Genomic DNA, 16,837 nt, shown 5'->3' on the forward strand with positions numbered 1-16,837 from the left:
GCCTCCGAATAGTGTCCTCCCATTGGGCTGCTTCTGTGAAGGAGCATACTTCATAGATTGCTGTTTGCCCATGGGGTGCTCCATATCCTGCTCATCACTATTTGAGGCGTTTAGTGGCTTCCTCGAATGTGTCGTCGTGGACGTTTGTAAGGCGGCACATATTATACATTACCTCGACGACTTCTTATGCCTGGGCCCAAAAGATTCGCTACAGTGTGAAAACATGCGGTAGTCCACCTGTGAGAATGTAAGAAGGAGAGAGCTGGAGGGAGAGTGGACACCCCAGAGCCGAGGGGTTACATTGAGAAAGGAAGAAGGCAGTGTAGCTTGCTTCATGGGTGGGGTACTCTGCTGAGTAGCAGAAATTGCTACTAGGCCCAAAAGGATTTCCTGGGCCAGATGCCGTTAAAAAATAGTACTTAGGTAAACAGGCGGTGTAGCTTGCTTCATGGGTGAAGTGCGCTGCTGAGTAGCACCAAATTCTACTAGGCCCAAAAGGACTTCCTGGGCTAGATGCCATTAAAAAATAGTACTTAGGTAAACAGGCGGTGTAGCTTGCTACATGGGTGGGGTACGCTGCTGAGTAGCACTAAATTCTACTAGGCCCAAAAGGATTTCCTGGGCTAGATGCCGTTACAAAATAGTACTTAGGTAAACATGCGGTGTAGCTTGTGCAGCTCCCCAGAGACCTGGTTCGTTGTAGTAATGTTGTTCTTCCACCAGGGGGAGTGATGTTACGTCTGAAGGCAATGAAGGAGATCTGCTGTCCAGGTATCACAGCCACCCACACACTTCACACGCCAGTCCACCAGGGGGAGCTAAGGGTTCTATCTATTAGGCCACTCCTCACATAGGGTAAAACTGGAGGGTTGGTTAGGAAGTTAGTCAGTATCAGAAGGAGGAGAGGAGAGTTCCTGGCTGGGGACCGACGAGGAAAGGTCTCCCGGTCGAGCTGGCTGGGGTGATCCCTGGTCAGATCCAGACTGAAGTCTGAGGAGAAAGGAAAGAAGGACACGGAGCTGCGCCTGCAACCCATGCGGCAGCATCCTAAGGAAGGACAAGAAAGGAATTGTGCTGTAGTGAGTGAGAAAAGTGTTGTGAATTCTGTGGTCAAGCTCCCTCCTGTGGTCATGAGTGGTACTTCGGCTGGTTCTGTCCATGAGCTTCCTTTGGTGGATGTGAGTGGGGCTGCGGCTTCTGAGTTTCCTTCCTCAGGTGACGAGGTTAAGTCGTTAGGTGCTGCTCTATTTAACTCCACCTAGTTCTTTGTTCCTGGCCTCCAGTCAATGTTCCAGTATTGGTCTGGCTCTCTCCTGGATCGTTCTTGTGGCCTGTCTGCCCTGCATAAGCTAAGTTCTGCTTGTGTTACTTTTGTTTGCTATTTTTTCTGTCCAGCTTGCTATATTGGTTTGTCTTGCTTGTTGGAAGCTCTGGGACGCAGAGGAAGCACCTCCGTACCGTTAGTCGGTGCGGAGGGTCTTTTTGCGCCCTCTGCGTGGTTGTTTGTAGGTTTTTGTGCTGACCGCAAAGCTATCTTTCCTATCCTCGGTCTATTTAGTAAGTCGGGCCTCACTTTGCTAAAATCTATTTCATCTCTGTGTTTGTGTTTTCATCTTTGCTCACAGTCATTATATGTGGGGGGCTGCCTTTTCCTTTGGGGAATTTCTCTGAGGCAAGGTAGGCTTATTTTTCTATCTTCAGGGCTAACTAGTTTCTCAGGCTGTGCCCGAGGCGCCTAGGTCTGGTCAGGAGCGCTCCACGGCTACCTCTAGTGTGGTGTGATAGGATTAGGGATTGCGGTCAGCAGAGTTCCCACGTCTCAGAGCTCGTCCTATGTGATTAGCAACTATCAGGTCATTTTCTGTGCTCGTAACTACCAGGTCCATTGTGGTTCTGAATCACCTGTTCACAACAGTACTGGAGGCCCAAAGTACTAATGCTTCTCAATAGAGGGAAAAGAGAAGTTCTGAGACCATTTTTTTTTTTGCACTGTGTTTTGTCTTTCTTTTCCCCTTTACATCAGGGTGGTTCAGAACACAGGTGTAGACATGGACATTCAAGGTCTGTCCTCTTTGATGGATAATCTCGCTATAAGTGTACAGAACATTCAAGATTTAGTGGTTCAGAATCCTATGTTAGAACCTAAAATTCCTATTCCTGAGTTATTTTCTGGAGATAGAGCTAAGTTTCTAAATTTCAAAAATAATTGTAAACTATTTCTGGCTTTGAAACCCCGCTCCTCTAGTGACCCAGTTCAACAAGTAAAGATCATTATTTCTTTATTACGTGGCGACCCTCAAGACTGGGCATTTTCCCTTGCGTCAGGAGATCCTGCATTATGTGATATTGATGCGTTTTTTCTGGCGCTCGGGTTGCTTTATGATGAACCTAATTCAGTGGATCAGGCAGAGAAAATCTTGCTGGCTCTGTGTCAGGGTCAGGATGAGGTAGAGATATATTGTCAGAAATTTAGGAAGTGGTCTGTGCTCACTCAATGGAATGAATGTGCTCTGGCAGCAATTTTTAGAAAGGGTCTCTCTGAAGCCCTTAAGGATGTCATGGTGGGATTTCCTATGCCTGCTGGTCTGAATGAGTCTATGTCTTTGGCCATTCAGATCGATCGACGCTTACGTGAGCGTAAAACTGTGCACCATTTGGCGGTATTATCTGAGCATAAACCTGAGCCTATGCAATGTAATAGGACTTTGACCAGAGCTGAACGGCAAGAACACAGACGACGGAATGGGCTGTGTTTTTACTGTGGTGATTCCACTCATGCTATCTCTGATTGTCCTAAGCGCATTAAGCGTTTCGCTAGGTCTGCCACCATTGGTACGGTACAGTAGAAATTTCTTTTGTCCGTTACTTTGATCTGCTCTTTGTCATCCTTTTCTGTCATGGCATTTGTGGATTCAGGCGCTGCCCTGAATTTGATGGACTTGGAGTTTGCTAGGCGCTGTGGGTTTTTCTTGGAGCCCTTGCAGCATCCTATTCCATTGAGAGGAATTGATGCCACGCCTTTGGGCAAGAATAAGCCTCAGCATTGGACCCAACTGACCATGTGCATGGCTCCTGCGCATCAGGAGGATATTCGCTTTTTGGTGTTGCAGAATCTGCATGATGTGGTCGTGTTGGGGTTGCCATGGCTACAAGTCCATAACCCAGTATTGCATTGGAAATCAATGTCTGTGTCCAGCTGGGGTTGTCAGGGGGTACATGGTAATGTTCCATTTCTGTCTATTTCATCATCCACCCCTTCTGAGGTCCCAGAGTTCTTGTCAGATTACCGGGATGTATTTGATGAGCCCAAGTCCAGTGCCCTACCTCCGCATAGGGATTGTGATTGTGCTATCGATTTGATTCCTGGTAGTAAGTTTCCTAAAGGTCGACTGTTTAATTTGTCTGTACCTGAGCACGCCGCTATGCGGAGTTACGTAAAGGAATCCTTGGAGAAGGGTCATATTCGCCCCTCGTTGTCGCCATTGGGGGCAGGGTTCTTTTTTGTGGCCAAGAAGGATGGTTCGTTAAGACCTTGTATTGATTACCGCCTTCTAAATAAAATCACAATCAAATTTCAGTACCCCTTGCCGCTGCTGTCTGATTTGTTTGCTCGGATTAAGGGGGTTAGTTGGTTCACCAAGATAGATCTTCGTGGTGCGTATAATCTTGTGCGTATTAAACAGGGCAATGAATGGAAAACAGCATTTAATACGCCCGAGGGCCATTTTGAGTACCTGGTTATGCCATTCGGGCTTTCCAATGCTCCATCTGTATTTCAGTCCTTTATGCATGACATCTTCCGAGAGTACCTGGATAAATTCCTGATTGTGTACTTGGATGATATTTTGGTCTTCTCGGATGATTGGGAGTCGCACGTGAAGCAGGTTAGAATGGTGTTCCAGGTCCTGCGTGCGAATTCTTTGTTTGTGAAGGGGTCAAAGTGTCTCTTTGGTGTTCAGAAGGTTTCATTTTTGGGTTTCATTTTTTCCCCTTCTACTATCGAGATGGACCCTGTCAAAGTTCAGGCCATTTATGATTGGACTCTGCCGACATCTCTGAAGAGTCTGCAAAAGTTCCTGGGCTTTGCTAATTTTTATCGTCACTTCATCAATAATTTTTCTAGTATTGCTAAACCGTTGACTGATTTAACCAAGAAGGGTGCTGATGTGGTCAATTGGTCTTCTGCTGCTGTGGAAGCTTTTCAGGAGTTGAAGCGTCGTTTTTCTTCTGCCCCTGTGTTGTGCCAGCCAGATGTTTCGCTCCCGTTCCAGGTCAAGGTTGATGCTTCTGAGATTGGAGCAAGGGCTGTTTTGTCGCAAAGAAGTTCTGATGGCTCAGTGATGAAACCATGTGCCTTCTTTTCCAGGAAGTTTTCGCCTGCTGACCGTAATTATGATGTTGGCAATCGAGAGTTGCTGGCCATGAAGTGGGCATTCGAGGAGTGGCGTCATTGGCTTGAAGGAGCTAAGCATCGCGTGGTGGTCTTGACTGATCACAAGAACTTGACTTATCTCGAGTCTGCCAAGCGGTTGAATCCTAGACAGGCTCGTTGGTCGCTGTTTTTCTCCCGTTTTGACTTTGTGGTTTCGTACCTTCCGGGCTCTAAAAATGTGAAGGCGGATGCCCTGTCTAGGAGTTTTGTGCCCGACTCTCCGGGTTTGCCTGAGCCGGCGGGTATTCTCAAAGAGGGGGTAATTTTGTCTGCCATCTCCCCTGATTTGCGGCGGGTGCTGCAAAAATTTCAGGCTAATAGACCTGACCGTTGCCCGACGGAGAAACTGTTTGTCCCGGATAGATGGACGAGTAGAGTTATCTCTGAGGTTCATTGTTCGGTGTTGGCTGGTCATCCTGGAATCTTTGGTACCAGAGATTTGGTGGCTAGATCCTTTTGGTGGCCGTCTCTGTCGCGGGATGTGTGTTCGTTTGTGCAGTCCTGTGGGATTTGTGCTCGGGCTAAGCCCTGCTATTCTCGTGCCAGTGGGTTGCTTTTGCCCTTGCCGGTCCCGAAGAGGCCTTGGACACATATCTCTATGGATTTTATTTCGGATCTCCCCATCTCTCAAAAGATGTCAGTCATTTGGGTGGTTTGTGATCGCTTCTCTAAGATGGTCCATTTGGTACCCTTGTCTAAATTGCCCTCCTCCTCTGATTTGGTGCCATTGTTTTTCCAGCATGTGGTTCGTTTACATGGCATTCCGGAGAACATCGTTTCTGACAGAGGTTCCCAGTTTGTTTCGAGGTTTTGGCGAGCCTTTTGTGCTAGGATGGGCATTGATTTGTCTTTTTCCTCGGCTTTCCATCCTCAGACAAATGGCCAAACTGAACGAACCAACCAGACCTTGGAAACATATCTGAGATGTTTTGCTTCTGCTGATCAGGATGATTGGGTGTCCTTTTTGCCTTTGGCTGAGTTCACCCTTAATAATCGGGCCAGCTCGGCTACTTTGGTTTCACCGTTTTTCTGCAATTCTGGTTTCCATCCTCGTTTCTCTTCAGGGCAGGTTGAGTCCTCGGACTGTCCTGGTGTGGATACTGTGGTGGATAGGTTGCAGCAGATTTGGACTCATGTAGTGGACAATTTGACATTGTCCCAGGAGAAGGCTCAACGTTTCGCTAACCGCAGGCGCTGTGTGGGTCCCCGACTTCGTGTTGGGGATTTGGTTTGGTTGTCGTCTCGTTATATTCCTATGAAAGTTTCCTCTCCTAAGTTTAAGCCTCGTTTCATTGGTCCGTATAGGATTTCTGAGGTTCTTAATCCTGTGTCTTTTCGTTTGACCCTTCCAGCTTCTTTTTCCATCCATAATGTATTCCATAGGTCATTGTTGCGGAGATACGTGGCACCTGTGGTTCCATCCGTTGATCCTCCTGCCCCGGTTTTGGTTGAGGGGGAGTTGGAGTATGTAGTGGAGAAGATTTTGGATTCTTGTATTTCGAGACGGAAACTCCAGTACCTGGTTAAGTGGAAGGGTTATGGTCAGGAAGATAATTCCTGGGTCTTTGCCTCTGATGTTCATGCTGCCGATCTGGTTCGTGCCTTTCATTTGGCTCATCCTGGTCGGCCTGGGGGCTCTGGTGAGGGTTCGGTGACCCCTCCTCAAGGGGGGGTACTGTTGTGAATTCTGTGGTCAAGCTCCCTCCTGTGGTCATGAGTGGTACTTCGGCTGGTTCTGTCCATGAGCTTCCTTTGGTGGATGTGAGTGGGGCTGCGGCTTCTGAGTTTCCTTCCTCAGGTGACGAGGTTAAGTCGTTAGGTGCTGCTCTATTTAACTCCACCTAGTTCTTTGTTCCTGGCCTCCAGTCAATGTTCCAGTATTGGTCTGGCTCTCTCCTGGATCGTTCTTGTGGCCTGTCTGCCCTGCATAAGCTAAGTTCTGCTTGTGTTACTTTTGTTTGCTATTTTTTCTGTCCAGCTTGCTATATTGGTTTGTCTTGCTTGCTGGAAGCTCTGGGACGCAGAGGAAGCACCTCCGTACCGTTAGTCGGTGCGGAGGGTCTTTTTGCGCCCTCTGCGTGGTTGTTTGTAGGTTTTTGTGCTGACCGCAAAGCTATCTTTCCTATCCTCGGTCTATTTAGTAAGTCGGGCCTCACTTTGCTAAAATCTATTTCATCTCTGTGTTTGTGTTTTCATCTTTGCTCACAGTCATTATATGTGGGGGGCTGCCTTTTCCTTTGGGGAATTTCTCTGAGGCAAGGTAGGCTTATTTTTCTATCTTCAGGGCTAGCTAGTTTCTCAGGCTGTGCCCGAGGCGCCTAGGTCTGGTCAGGAGCGCTCCAAGGCTACCTCTAGTGTGGTGTGATAGGATTAGGGATTGCGGTCAGCAGAGTTCCCACATCTCAGAGCTCGTCCTATGTGATTAGCAACTATCAGGTCATTTTCTGTGCTCATAACCACCAGGTCCATTGTGGTTCTGAATCACCTGTTCACAACAGAAAAGAAGTCATAGCAACAGGAGTGAAACATCAGTGGGAGACCAGCTAGAAGCAGGCTGCCTCCATCTGAAGCGCAGATCCAGTGGCCAGAATACCGAGGGAGTAAAGAGCTCTATGCCATTACTTCAGAGACTGGCAGGGCAGTTAATTCCAAGTTGGCTGTCCGACCTTTGTACCCAAGAAGACACAGTGGCAACTTGTGGGGGTCGGGGCGTCTCTAGGGTCCCTATAAACAAGCCTCGGGCCATCAGTTATACGGGTTTTGTCCTATCCGTACCATCTGGGGGACAGAGAGAGAGAGAAGTAACAACAGTGAGGATCTTATGGTAGCTTATGCAAGTAGGGACCTACTACATTACTGTGTGCAAGAGGAAGGCTATTGAATTCCTCCTGGACAAGGGGACTCTGGATTTGCCTTCAGACCGGCTGGACTCTGCCTACCCTGTGGTACCTACTCTGGACTGTGGATGCTGATATAGAAGGGTTAATAGTTTGCCTCTAGCTACCTTGCCTTTAAGTGCCTTTTGCCTCTAAGTGTTAGAATTACTAGAATCTGTTGACTCAGTAGTCTGATGGTCTCCTCTTCAAGGAGACTGTACTTCTTATCATGTATGTTCTCAGTATGTTCCCAATAGTCAGTACAACATATTCTGGGTTATGGTAAATAAAGTATGACCCTGGGTGATGGTGGGGGGCTACATGAGTTACATTGAAATGCATTATGTGTAAATGGTATAAAACATTGCTTCTTGCTCTATTACTTCAGATAAAAGTGACTTGCTCACAGGATATGTGTGAGGTGTCTTTTTGTCTCCAAGCGCGCTTGTAAAATGACGGGCGTAACTCCACAATTTGGTCTCACTGGTGATCTGTAAGCTGACATTTGGGTCAGAATGAAAAACAGCTATAACAGTTTTGGCGCCCGACCGGGGCCGTGTATCCAGCTTATTCGGAATCCGTATGGGGGAGCTTCTGGGAGATTGGCATGCAAAACACCAGCTGCAGCAAGGTGAGAAATATTATTCTTACAAACCTGTTTTGCACTTGCAATCTCTCATCTGGATCTCTCCATACCTCTGGGTAAAAGGCTGCGAACATGGTTCAAAGAATCCACATCACCAGTGAGTTTTGTGTTTTGTCTATTTATGTCCGTATGAGAGTTGAATAATAGAGTTATAAGATGATAATTGTTATCTGTATCATTTGTCAGTATCCTAATTGGTTTGTGTATTTGTGTAGTGTGTAATACAGAGCTGGGATAGACTCTGTGCAGTGTTGTTATTTTGGTCATTTTGGATTGGCAGTACATTATATGAAGCTGTATTTTGTATAAGGCCGTGGTTTTTGTTGTTTGGCCTTAAAGTGCTTTCAGAGTGTCAGTGGACACTGCTGCAGTTTTTGTTATATAGAGTTGTGTTAATTCCAAAGTGCAAAATAGGCAGGCTGTGTGAGCCTTGTATGTCTATGAGAACTCTGAATGAGATGACAGGTGAGTAAATGAGTATAAGGAGTAAACATAAATCCCTGATTGATGAGGGGTTCCGTTAGGTGTGGTCCTCTGTATGTGACAGAAGACATTATTCAGCGCAGTTTGAGCTGAATTAGGTGGAGTGATTGAGATAAGGGATTTTCTTCTTGTAAAAATCAACTGAAAGTGAAAGGAAAAGAAACAACAATCCCTGAATGAGCATGTATGTATGAGTGATCACATAAGTATCATTACTTATCATTACTTATCTAACTGTTGTTAATTGTCCAGGATGAATGAGTTGTGGATATTTTTAATTTACAACTGAGATTCAGTGAAACCCGTGTTATGTGTGGTTTGATATTGGATAGGTTTCTATATGTGTTTTGGCCGGACGCGGTCAGAATCAGCTTATTCAAGTTGTGCAGTGATCTGCCTGTATAGAGAAACTGTTTTTAATTCCGAGAGAATTAATGTTTTGTAGAGATTAAGTCTGAAAACTGCTGCATTCTGTTTGTGTGTGTGTAAGACAACAAGCTTATCAGCGCGAAATAGCCGATGGGAGGGGTAAGCTGAGCCCCTGCGCGACTTGCTTGACATTTCTCCCTTTTGTGCTGTGGGCCAGAGGAAGGGGGAGTCGGGCCATACAGCTGCACTGTAGGATACAGAGCTATGTATATTTTGTCCTCGGTTTAGTGCGCGCTGAGAGATTTTGTGTTTAAAGCAATAGTACTGTATGTATTGAAAGTGAAAGAATTGTGCCTATTTTAGAGGAAACCTGTGAGTGATTGATATAGCAAATTGAGGATCAACAGAGGAGGTAGCCAACTGCACGGCTGATGTAATAGGTGGTGTTACCTGCTACAGTCAGCCTACGGCAAATTGGTGGTGTAACCTTGCCGTCCATGGAGCTGTGCTAGCCAGCTGATCTACCGAGTGGTAGGTGGTTAACCTGCTCGCTAGAATCCTTTAGGTCTACTGGGAAATAGGTGGTGTAACCTTTCCCGCTAAATCTTGACACTCACTCTGACTTGTCACGTGTTGCAACCCTGGTTTAAGGCAAGGCACACTAAAAAAAAGGGCATTTTTAGAGGTGAGTGTCTGAGCGGATAAGTTGAAGCCATGGGCAACTTATTCTGTGTGCAGTCAGGGCCCCCAATGGGATCCAGAACCGCTATAGAGATTGTAAAAGACAGAGAAGGAAAGGAAGCAGTAAAAGATGTGAGACCAATATTGAAAAAGGCAAAAATGCCGGAGTGTGGATGTTTGGATGTTCAAAAAGGCACAGACAAATGAGGAAAATAGCATGTGAATAAATGGCATCTGAGAGAGTGCAGCAGGACGGAAGTAAGGTGTATTATGAATGTTTTGATGCTCAAAAGTCCGACTATGACCGACACATTACTGCTACGGTCATACCTTTGTATAACCAGAGACCAAGACAAGACAGATGGACTTGTAAACATTGCGGTCAGACAAACCCAGACTGGAGAAATACTTGTATGATCTGACAGATACAGGAGTATTATCCCTGGAAGCCCTCTGACTAGCTAGCTACGCTAAAATGATTGGCTGACCCCGAGAACAAACCTTTCCCATTTTACAGACAAAGACAATATGATGGACGTATAAGTGCACCTGAGCAGACCTAGAGAGTTGGTGAGCACCAAAGCAGGTGACGTACTAGGATGCAAATTAATTCTTTTACAGATGTGACTAAAGGAGAGAGAGTAGAGATGTACTTTGGACGGTTACAGCTGAAATGGGCAGACATGGGGTACAGTCCAGTAAACCCACTTGATGTTAAAATATTGGTAAATACATTCATTGACGGTATGACAAAAGGCTTATGAGACGCAGTACAGACAGCCAGACCTAAATGGAGAAATGTAGATCCAAAGACCTCCTGAAGGTTGCTCAGGAGTTGAAGAAACTAGGACGATAAGACAACGTGTCATGTATGCTGGAGTACAAGGAAAACAGTAGAGACGTAGTAAGGGACCTAAGGACTTAGAAACAGTGAAGTGCTGGAATTGTGGAGAAAATGGACACTCAGACCAATTCAGACTAGGAAACTGACAACCCAGTGACAAATTTGTGCCCTGTTAGTGTCCCCTCCGGACCTGGTCCTGCCTTGAGGACCACCATACCAATGCTGGGAGGGAAATAGACAGATTTCTTGACCGACACTGGGGCAGCTGGGACTAGTACACAAAGACTTGATACTGCCAGACATGATTACTGACGAGACTGTGGAATACGTGAGGGTAGGGGGACAAGCGACTGAAGCCCCTATGACTAAACAAGAAAAGACTAGAGTCACGAGACAGCCAAGAGGTGCTTACAAACTTATTGTTAGTGACAATACCCCTATGAATTTGCTGGGAGCAAAGTTGAGTGCTGTCTAGGCACTATACAGTGCTCTCCTGAGGGTATTAAAGTCACAAGTCCCCTTTTCATATAAACACTTGTGGCAGAGGGACGCCAGGGTCTTCCATGTGCACATTATACCACAGGTAAATCATGCCCTATTGTAGTTATACTTAATTCCATTCATTTGCCAGTTTTAGTAGTCTCCTTACACAAAGATGGTATAGTTACTGTGTATTTCTAGGTTGTCTTCATATGATATATAGTTTTTTTAGCCATTCATTATATTGGCTCAAACCATAGTCACTGTTTATTTGTCTTTTCCAGTTCTTATACCTTATCGCAAGCAACTGGCATTGATATTTGGCATTTTTCAAATCCCTTCTTTTTGTATTTGGAACTGTTAGTTATGGATTTATATAGGGCTGCTACTTTCTTAGAATAAGCTTGTGCTTTGCTGTGGCCTATGGCATTGTGCTCCCCCGTTTTATGACTCAGTATCTTTCGTAATTTTATATATATAATTTTCTTTTGGTAACATTTTGTGAATCAAATTTAGTTTTTTTAAGGGGTACTCTACCCAATCAAATACGGGTAGAAATATTTGGACATTAATGTGTGACTTATATAAACACTTGTGTAATATTGCAGAAATGGTGTATATGGCAAGAGTAGTGAAAGTAACACCTGACACCAGAATGTCTGAGGACAGGGAAAAGAGTCAGGTACCAGACACCGTTTGGGCAAGGGGAAAATCTGATATGGGTCGGCTGCCCATTCCCCCTGTCATGATAAATCAAGAGAAGTAATCACTCCTCTCTGGTTAAGGCAATACCCCTTAAGTCTAGTCAAATCAATGGCCCTGAGCAGGAATATTAAAGAGTATGTTAAGGCAGGGGTTCTAGTGCAGAGATATTCCCCCTGCAACACCCCTTTGTATCCCATTAAGAAAAAAAAAGGACCCAAGGGTTCCCCTGACACTTACAGAATAGTTCATGACTAACGAGCTATTAATGATGTTACAGTGAGTATGACCTTAATTGTCCCTAATACACACACCGTACGGTCACAGATCCCCGCGATGTCAAAATGTTTCACAGTTATTGATTTGGCAAATGCATTCTTCTCTGTACCACTGCACTCTGACTGTCAGTATCTTTTTTCTTTCACTCACGAAGGTAAACAATACTGTTGGACGATCCTCCCACAAAGGGGGAAAGAACTCCCCAACCATCTATTCAACAGCGATGGCAGGGATTCTTGAGCAGTGGCAACCACCTCATCCACAGATTGTACTATTAAGGTACCTTCACACATAACGATATCGTTAACGATATCGTTGCTATTTGTGACGTAGCAACGATATCGTTAATGAAATCGTTATGTGTGACAGCGACCAACGATCAGGCGCCTGCTGGGAGATCGTTGGTCGCTGAATAAAGTCCAGAACTTTATTTCGTCGCTGGACTCCTGCTGACATCGCTGGATCGGCGTGTGTGACACCGATCCAGCGATGTCTTCACTGGTAACCAGGGTAAACATCGGGTAACTAAGCGCAGGGCCGCGCTTAGTAACCCGATGTTTACCCTGGTTACCATGCTAAAAGTAAAAAAAAACAAACACTACATACTTACCTACCGCTGTCTGTCCTCCAGCGCTGTGCTCTGCTCTCCTCCTGTACTGTCTGTGAGCCGGAAAGCAGAGCGGTGACGTCACCACTCTGCTTTCCGGCTCCCAGACAGTACAGGAGGAGAGCAGAGAAGCAGAGCGCAGCGCTGGAGGACAGACGGCTGTAGGTAAGTATGTAGTGTTTGTTTTTTTTTACTTTTAGCATGGTAACCAGGGTAAACATCGGGTTACTAAGCGCGGCCCTGCGCTTAGTTACCCGATGTTTACCCTGGTTACCGGCATCATTGGTCGCTGGAGAGCGGTCTGTGTGACAGCTCTCCAGCGACCAAACAGCGACGCTGCAGCGATCCGGATCGTTGTCGGTATCGCTGCAGCGTCGCTTAATGTGAAGGGGCCTTTACAGTACGTGGATGACCTCTTGCTCTGCTGCCCGGACCAGATGTCTACAGTTTCCTTGCTGTGTTTTTTTTTTGGCAGAAAAGGGTTGCAGAGTCTCACGTGATTGCAAACAAAAGGTGACATTTTTAGGACATTGTATTGCTGAAGGTACAAGACACCTGACTGAAGACAGAAAACAGGCAATACAAATCTCCCTTTACCCAGGTCACACCAGCATCTACGCACTTTTCTAGGTTTGGTGACCTACAGTAGGCCTCAGATAAGGTCTGCTTCACAAATGATGCACCCTACTCTATGACTGTTTGCCATCAGACCCCTACAATCTCACTCAAGAAGCAATTGATTCCTTCCACTCTCTCAAGCTGCTCATTGTGTCAGACATTCCAAACTAGGATCAGCCATTTTTCTTATTTTTCACAGAGCAGGGTGGACATGCTACCGCAGTACTGACACTACACCATGGAAAGAAACAGGGACCGATAGCTTACTACTTAGCACAATTAGACACCGTGATTAGAGGGTCTTCTATATGTATACGTGCTGTAAGAGCTGCTGTATTACTGAAAGGCATGTGATAATCACACTGACTTTTTCTTTTTTTTTGACTTTTTGACAATTTTGTTCCCCACGTGACATTAATGCCATACTCGTACAAGTTCATCCAAAACAAATTGTCAATGGATAGACAGATCAGACTTGAATGTGCTCTAATACTAATTCCTGAATATGTCACCCTCAAAAGACATAATGTTCTGAATCCAGCCACTCATCTGCCTGTGGATTCAGAAAAGGGGGAATTGGTGACAGCATTGGCAGGTGGGAAAGAGAACATGACAAGACGTTGACATGACGCACGAACATGACTGCATAGGAACTAATGAGTCAGGAGACAGTGGGTTTTACATATGTTCGTGGGAAGAAAAAAAAAAAACCTGTTCCTAATGCATATTTGGAGGTTTTTTATTTTTGTAGATGGCTTCAGATACCACCAGAATGGGCGACTCTACATTGGATATGCAGTAGTATCCTCACATGAGGTAATCCGAGCTGAACCACTCGCTCCTCACATGTCGGTGCAGGAGGCAGAGTTGAAGGCACTCACTGAGGCGTGTAGAGCTGCTGCAGGTAAAGTCGCTAACAGATACACAGATTCGAATTGTGCATGGGGAATATCCCATGATTATTGCCCTATCTGAAGAAGCAGAACGTTTCTTACATCAGCCGGTAAGCCCATTAAAAATGCAGAGCTGGTGAAACAATTAGTGGAGGCATTGACGTTATCAGTCCAGGTTGGCATCGTCAAGGTAAAAAGCACACACGGACGGTGACTCTGTGGAGGAAAAGGGCAACAGAAGGACGGACGAGGCTGCTAAAGTAGCAGCAAGGCGGCCTAGGGAGCAGTGGATGGTGGCGGGGAGTCAGCGTATTCCAGCCACACTGAGCCTAGATGTCCTGAAATCCCTCCAGCTGCCCAAACAGAGAAGGAACACTGGGAGAATGGGAGCTGAGCTGAACTCAGAAAGAGTATGGGAGAATCAGGATAAATCGTATATACCAAGATCCCTGCTCCCAATCATGGCGCAAGCAACACAAGATGCCTTCTGGATCGCTCCTGGTTTCAGTTACGCAGCCGCAAAGCTCGTACGGTCATACCTCATCTGTGCACAGCACAACCCAGGTAAAACAGTAAAAATCCCTAAGAAAGCGACACTCAGGCCTCTCTACCCATTTCAGAGACTGCTACATACAGCTACCCAAGGTAGGAGTGTGTGAAAAATATCCTAGTATGTGTAGATCTCTTCTCTGGTTGGCAGGAAGCCTATTTTGTAAAATGTGCAAATACTAAAGCGACTGCAGACAAACTCATGAAAAAAACTGATCTGCAGGTATGGTGTCCTAGAAACCATAGACAGCGATAGGGACACACACTTCACGGGAGAAATAATGAGGGAAGTCATGCAGGTCCTGGGAGTACAGCAAGCATATCATGCACCATATAGACCACAAAGTAGTGGGAAAGTGATGAGACTAAATGGGACACTTAAAACTGGAAAATCAAAGGCCATGGCAGACAAAGGAAAGAGCGGGGCAGAGTGTTTGTCTCTTGCACTCTTTTCAGTCACACACACTCCAAATAGAAAGACAGGCTTGTGTCCTTTTGAAGTCCTGTTTAGTAGTTTGCCAGAGGCTGGTCTGTACTTCCCACAGGTGCTACAAAAGCAACACGGTGCTATGACAGCCCATGTCCAGGCCTTACAGAAAAGACTTAATGTGGTGCATAAACATGTGTTTTCATCCATTCCAGATCCTAATGCCAGTGCAGACGTACATCAGCTGAATCCAGGTGATTGGTGGTCATACACAGATGTACATCAGCTGAATCCAGGTGATTGGTGGTCATACACAGACGTATATCAGCTGAATCCAGGTGATTGGGTGGTCATACACAGATGTACATCAGCTGAATCCAGGTGATTGGTGGTCATACACAGACACGTGAGAAGGAGCCTAGATCCACGGTTTGACGGCCTGTTTTAAAGTCCGTTTTAAAGCTGACCACATTCACCTCAGGGAAACCTGAGGGAAAGCCCACCTGGATCCTTGCCAGTCACTGCAAAAAGATCTTTTCACCAGCAGAATGACGGTTCTCCTAATCACCTTGCTGGCAGTGGTAGGATGTTTGCACCTTACAGAGACACTGGATAGACAAACTTATTCAACATCTTGCTTTTCTTATAAAAGACGCGGAAGGACAAAAACTGCTGGACTGTTGGATCTGTGCACACAGCCCAGTATCTGCAAGGACTATGCTGTACTTAGCCTTACCCCAGGACCCAAGGAAGGTATTAACACCACACTGCATGCACAAGTGAGACTTGGACTCAGATTTTCGTGGTTCCTTAAGGCTCTTAATGAGACTAATACAATATAGAGACTCCTTTTTTTTCCAGCCAATTGGCTTAGCGGCCTAGCAGGATGGATTATTTTCGGTGTTTTACAGACTTGTATGCAAATTTTGTTGCTTTACTTATTCTTTTATGTAGCCGTAAAAGCGCTAATATATATATTACCTAAGCTATGGAATAATGTAGGTGTAGAAAAAAATCTAAGGCTGAACCTTCTGTAGTGTATCATAGGCCCCGTATGGCCACTGCTGATGGGGAAGTTGAGTGTCCACACTGAGGGTGGATGGGCGAAGCAGGTAGGAAGTCCCCTTGTGGGTACTAGACCCATGAGACAGTAGCTCCTTTGTGGACATCAGCTGACCCCGTAGCAGAGGTTATACCATTTACAAAAGGGGGAAATTGATATAGAAGGGTTATTAGTTTGCCTTTAGCTACCTTGCCTTTAAGTGCCTTTTGCCTCTAAGTGTTAGAATTACTAGAATCTGTTGACTCAGTAGTCTGATGGTCTCCTCTTCAAGGAGACTGTACTTCTTATCATGTATGTTCTCAGTATGTTCCCAATAGTCAGTACAACATATTCTGGGTTATGGTAAATAAAGTATGACCCTGGGTGATGGTGGGGGGCTACATGAGTTACATTGAAATGCATTATGTGTAAATGGTATAAAACATTGCTTCTTGCTCTATTACTTCAGATAAAAGTGACTTGCTCACAGGATATGTGTGAGGTGTCTTTTTGTCTCCAAGCGCGCTTGTAAAATGACGGGCGTAACTCCACAATTTGGTCTCACTGGTGATCTGTAAGCTGACATTTGGGTCAGAATGAAAAACAGCTATAACAATGCCGAACCTTCAGTAAAAGGTAAAGAGACTGCACCCTTGTGTCCTCGTTATTCACTGCGCCTTACACCATCCACCACCTGCACTCTGGGAAGCCCTGGGGACATACTTCACCTGTGGGAAGGTATACCATCTAGCTGCCATAACATCACCCCAGTGGACCCCTAAGCAGCATCGGTCACCCTGACCGAATACCACAGGTGGCGTCATGAACACTATCTCTTTAAACAGTCCACCTTATATTGGACGCCCCTCAAAGGGCCACGGACCGGGTCAGGCCACCGTGACATCCCAT

At 45.7% G+C, this 16,837-nt stretch overlaps 1 long non-coding RNA gene across 1 annotated transcript; it reads left to right on the forward strand.

Annotated features, from left to right (window-relative positions):
• The first annotated feature begins 8,309 nt into the window (after positions 1-8,309).
• On the forward strand, positions 8,310-16,418 carry LOC138656756 (uncharacterized). Its single transcript, XR_011316963.1, has 2 exons — positions 8,310-8,419; positions 15,102-16,418. It is a non-coding gene; the product is annotated as an uncharacterized lncRNA (long non-coding RNA).
• The last annotated feature ends 419 nt before the right edge of the window (positions 16,419-16,837 follow it).

This window comes from Ranitomeya imitator, chromosome 1, assembly GCF_032444005.1.
Source record: "Ranitomeya imitator isolate aRanImi1 chromosome 1, aRanImi1.pri, whole genome shotgun sequence".
In the NCBI taxonomy this organism is placed as follows: domain Eukaryota; kingdom Metazoa; phylum Chordata; class Amphibia; order Anura; family Dendrobatidae; genus Ranitomeya; species Ranitomeya imitator.